Source organism: Mastomys coucha, unplaced genomic scaffold (assembly GCF_008632895.1).
Source record: "Mastomys coucha isolate ucsf_1 unplaced genomic scaffold, UCSF_Mcou_1 pScaffold12, whole genome shotgun sequence".
Taxonomy (NCBI): domain Eukaryota; kingdom Metazoa; phylum Chordata; class Mammalia; order Rodentia; family Muridae; genus Mastomys; species Mastomys coucha.
Window position 1 is genome coordinate 92,192,973 of NW_022196894.1, and position 5,528 is coordinate 92,198,500.

Below are 5,528 nucleotides of genomic sequence, written 5' to 3' on the forward strand. Positions count from 1 at the left end.
TTGGTCCAAGTCACGTTCTTGGTCTTAACTTCTGACATACAAGATGCAGTCAAACAAATAACCTAGAATATTCCTTAAGACTGGCCTCTTCACATAGGTGGTGCAGTTTTTTTGTTTTTGTTTTTTAAAAGCTGATTAAGGAAACACAAGTGTGGCTGCATCTTGGTTAGAAGTTCACAGCCACACAAGACACTGAACCTGAAGAATCTGAACACAGACTGAACGCCAACAATGTTTATACAGGCAGAACTCTCAGTCATTAAGGGAAGCATGGTAGAGCCAGCAGGAGTAGGTCAAAATATTAATTGCTGTGGAATTTATGTGTGTTATATACTGCTGTTCGGCATATCATTCCTTCAACTTTCCAGAGTGTTTAAATTAGTGCTTAAAAAATTGGGAGGAAAATCTATTCTGGGGATTAAAACTGGGGATTAAATCCAGAGTGGAGTGGTTTCCATGCTCATCTTGTATTGGCACAGAGGTGACAAGCTGGTTTCTTTCCACCACTCTCTGCTTGGACAGTGCCTGGGTAGAGAAGAGTGACTCGAAGGTGGCGCCTACCCATCCTCAGCACCACATATGCTAGGCACGGTAGCACTGAAGTGCACTTGTGCACAGACAGGGAGGTTCAAGGTCATCTTTGTCTATGCAGAGAATTAGAGGCCAACCTAGGATACATGAGATCCTATCAGAAGGAAGGAAGGAAGGAGAGACGAATGGAGGGAGGAAGCTAAGTTGGTTGAAAAGCTTAGTTCCAAACTCTCCAGCATGCTGCCAATGGAGAGACAGAGGCTCTCTTGGGGGCCTAGGCATCCATGGAAAATATCTAGATTCCCTGAGACCACCATGATGGACAAGAATATGGGGAGCACTTGCGTGCATGTGTGCGTGTGGGCGCCTGAGTGCCTCTCGCAGAGATAGGTACAAAACCAGGGTTCATTCCTTGGAGAAATTTGGTTCTGAAGTTCAAATAATTTACAGAGGCCTCTTTCCCACTCAGGGTATCCATTCATGTGTCCTCATTAACCTTGGACCCTTCAAAATGCCTGCTTCCAGAGGCCTCACCTGCAACACCACCTGCTTTGAACACTTGGGGTGAGCATGGATGACAGGCTAGGAGCCACTAGGTGGCCACACAGAAACTGGCCCTGCATGGCTACAAGGAGTGTGCGTAGAGAGGTGGAGGTCTCGCAATAGGATGAAATTTAAAGGTGTCAGGTTTTCCTAACCCTGCTAGCTCCCACATACTTGACATGAGACCTAAAAGCTTAAGCACAACAGCCTAGCAGAGATTCCTAACCCTCTATGCTATCTCAGCTACTTCCCAGCCACACACCCTATTTTGTCCCTCCTCGGCTTGCTCTGCTCCATGTGTGTCCTCAGTGAGTCCCTTGGCGACTCCTCCTTATGCCTGACCTCCTGGCTACCTCCTTCTTCTTCCTCCACTGTCCTCTGACCTCCGACCTTCTTCTCCTGGCAAACTCCTGTCTTGCTCTTCTCCCTAGACCAGAGGTCCAGCCTTTCTATCCCTCTGCCCATCACTGACTGTTCAGCCCTTTCTTTAGTGACCAATCAGAGAAAATTGGGGATCATTTATTACACCACATCGACACTGAAGATTCTTCAATATTCAAGGCTACAGAAATCAGCATCTGAATACAAAGAACCCAGACCCTCCTGCAACATCTCTCTATGCTTCTCAGAATCTTATCAAGTTAGGAGTAACAGGTCCCCAACAGATTTCACAGAGACAAGAAAATGCCTGCCCTCTTCTGCACTATGTCTGCACATGCTAACAAATGGCCATGCTAATGAAAACCAGAGCCCATGCCACTCTGCACTGTGCATGGCTTACTGTGTCTCCTGCATTAGCTTATCATGCTTGTTGGAGGCTTCTGCGACAGGTTTAGCCAATTTGGCTTCGAGAACTCTGACCCTGCTGACTCGGCCTCCCAAGTAGGATGAGAGGTGGGTATCACTGCACACAGTCTATCACCCACTGATGGTTAGCTGCAGAGTAATACGTGGCCTAGCTAACATGAGAATCTGGCAGAGGGCTTACAACATTAACGTTTAAAAAAAGTGTTCAAAAGTGAGCCACCCAGTACAGCTTTTATTATTTTATTATTTTTGAATTAAAGTGTTTGTTTAATTTGTTAAGTTAGTTCCTCAAAAAACAAGCATCACTTACTGATTTTAGACAGTTTAAAATGGGAAGAACTGTCCAGGTGAAATGGTTCAGCAGGCAGTAGTGGCCGCCTCATAGCCCAGAACCCATAACGACCGGGTGCCTCAGTGTGCTCCTGGGATCCCAGGGCTCCTATGCTGAGATGCAAGGCAGATACAGCAGAGGTCCTTAGGAAACTAAGTCTGGCGAACCATCCTCTGCTTTCTTCATGGGCTGTGGCAGGTGCACATTGACACTCACATGAATCACACAAACACACACACACACACACAGTGAAAGAACTCATATATATGTATAAAAAGAAGCAAGCCAGCAACAACCAACCAAATAGAACAGAACTGATGGGAAGAATATATATTCACATATAATACAGCACACACACACACATATTGAAAGAATACACACACACACACACATATATATACATATATATACATATATATATGAAGAAACAAGCCAGCAACAGCCAACCAAATAGAACAGAACTGATGGGATGAACATATATTCACATATAATACACATCACACACACACACACACACACACAGAGGATTTATCACAGTGGCTTTCAGAAGAGAGGAAGAAGGGACAAATTAAAATTTTCACATCTTACATTTTCTTCCACTCAAAGGGAAACTAGCCATACAGACAAGAAGGCCTGTGAGCGTCATTGCTACACATCTTGCAAATATGTAAAGCACATGGATACGTTTTCCTGGTATTAAGAGTGTCACTTTGGTAGATTATAAATTCACTCAGCATTCTTCAGCACCCGCCTCTTGGTCCTAAGCAACGCAAACACGCCACCTAAACAGCCAGGGTTCTAAAGCCCCCACTTCCAGTTCTTCCACCACGTCATTTCCTGGATAATCTCTCTCATACCCGAGGCTCGGAGACACACTTCTTTGTGCTCCACAGGTCAATGTGCCAACAGCAAGAATTCACCCTGTGAAAGGAGTCCTGAAAGACCAGGGCTGTCCAGGGGTGGGGGAGTCATGTAGAAGCAGATGCTATGAAAACGGTTTGAGGCCATTTTCAGTTAGAAGGATGGGAAGGTTCACATAGACCACATGCCGGCTTCTTGCAAACGATGCCAGCGCTTGGTGCCAATGCAATTATGAGTTGGAAAGTGTGTAATGAACAAAGCAGGCCAGAACTCCTCTTGGGACATATATGCACAACTTATTAAGTGACATTAAAAGCAGAAAGTCATGGCACATGCTGGAACCTCAGCTCCAAGGCTCACTGCCGTGGGGCATCCCAGTCAAACCCCTTCATCTGGTAGTACCTAACAATGAGAAATGCTAGGACAGGCTCTTGGAGAAACAGCTGCGAGCCCTCTGCCTAACGAGGTGACTGGGCCAGCACTTCAGGCAGCTCCTCCAGGAAGAGAGTCCAATAGTTAAACCTAACGTAAGCCTAACCCCCAACCTGCAGAAATGAAAACACTCGTATGTGGGTGTTTTTCTCTTCCAAAAATGTCAAACTGCCAGCTCTCCCACTTACAGCCACCTGGTGAAAAAAACATGTCCTCACGAAGGCTCAGTGGACGTCCCTGGAGAGCAGGGGCCAGCTCACTTGGTCTTTAGAGGCTTGGGAGAAATGTTCCCTCTGGGTCTCCAGCCCCCACCTTCTCCTAACACATGTACCACCGAAGCCAGAGGGGCCTCACTGACCCCTCAGAGCACCAGAACTCGTCCCTTTCAAGACTGTCGCTGAGGGATGGAGGTGAGCAGTTGACTCTGCTAGGCTGGCTCACACAGCCCCACATTCCAGAGAGGAATTTTCTTCCCCTGTACTGTCAGACTTCACAGGTCAAAATACAGAAGGGCCAGCTACATGACAGGATTTCCGTATCCCCAAAGGCTAAGTGTTCTAGGCTGTATTGAGAGGTGAGGGTACGTCAAGGGGTTTGGGGGAGGGGCTGGTGGGCCTTTCACAGAGGGTATCTCTGATAAGGGTCCTGGAACTTTGGTCCCTTATCTGTTTCACTTCCTGGGCTCCAGGTGGGTAGCTTCCTCCAAACACTCCTGTCATTATACTCTGCCTCACCACAGACCCAATGGGGCCAAGTGGCCAAGAACGAGGACAGCCGTCCTCACCCTTCCTAATGCTGGGACCCTCTGACGCAGCTCCTCATGTTGTGCTGACCCCAACCATAAAATTATTCTCGTTGCTACTTCAGAACTGCAATTTTTCTACTGTTATGAGTCGTAATGTAAACACCTGATACGCAGGATATCTGATATTCGACCCCTGTGAAAGGGTTATTTGACCCCCAAAGGGGTCGTGACCTATGGGTTGAGAACCACTGAACTAGAACTTCTAAAATCATGAGTCAAAATAAACTTTTCCCTTTTAGAAGTTGATCGTTTAGGCATTTTGTCACAGTGATGGGACACTGACGTGAGCGTGAATTTCCGTTAAACAAAGGCCAGTATGGATAGCCCTGAATTACTGTGATGCAGAGCAAGCCAGGTCTGTAGGCAGCCACAGTCACAAGTCTTACCAGGCTATACGATGCTAAGATACAATGTATCTAAGTCAGGCCTACTAAACACATTTCCTTCCACCTCCCTCTCTCCCTCCTCCTCCCTCCCTTCCTTCTTTCCTTCAGTGAATTACGATTTTAATATTTCTTTTTTCCTTGTCATACTTTTTAAAATCTGTGTCTGTCTGTCCCATCTTGGGACACTTGGGACAGTCCCTGCCTATGTAACTGGGTAAAGCAAGATGGCAGCTTTGTGGTTATTTCTGGGTTCCCACATCATTCTCAATGGGGCAGGACTGTCTTCCTATCTCTGAGGTATCCTGCAGACCAGGCTAGGTAGCCTTCCAGCTTCTGGGTGAGTCTCCTGTCTTCATCTTCCATCTTGAGGTGGAAGTGCTGGAATTACAGAGAAAGCCACCACACCTGCCTTTTTTTTTTCTTTCTTTTTTTTCTTTTTTTCTTTTTTTCTTTTTTTTATTTTTAATGGGTTCCAGGGATCACACTCAGGCTTTCAGACTTACTTGGCAAGCACCCTAGCTTGCTAGCCCCTAAATTTTCAACTTAGGATATTTTTAACTTAGATGGGCTAATGATGATGATTTAAAAAAACCCTATCACAAGTTAAAAAGTATCTTCGTCAATACAGTCTAGTTGGTGCATAGGGGGCACTACACTAAAGGTTTGCCCCATGTTTATCTGAAACTCAAATTCAACAAGGCATCTAGTATTTTCTCTGGAAAGTCAGGGCACAAATATTCAAGATGGAGCAGGAGAAATGAACACCTTGCCCTCCTCTTAGCATTCAGCGGAGGAAGAGAAGAGGTGCTGGGAAGAAAGGCTGGGGTGAGGA

General features: G+C 46.1%; 1 protein-coding gene across 3 annotated transcripts in view; it reads right to left on the bottom strand.

Annotated features, from left to right (window-relative positions):
• Hlcs (holocarboxylase synthetase) overlaps nt 1-5,528 on the bottom strand; it is a 203,475-nt gene that overhangs the window by 49,205 nt on the left and 148,742 nt on the right. The gene's annotated exons all lie outside the window — the stretch shown is intronic.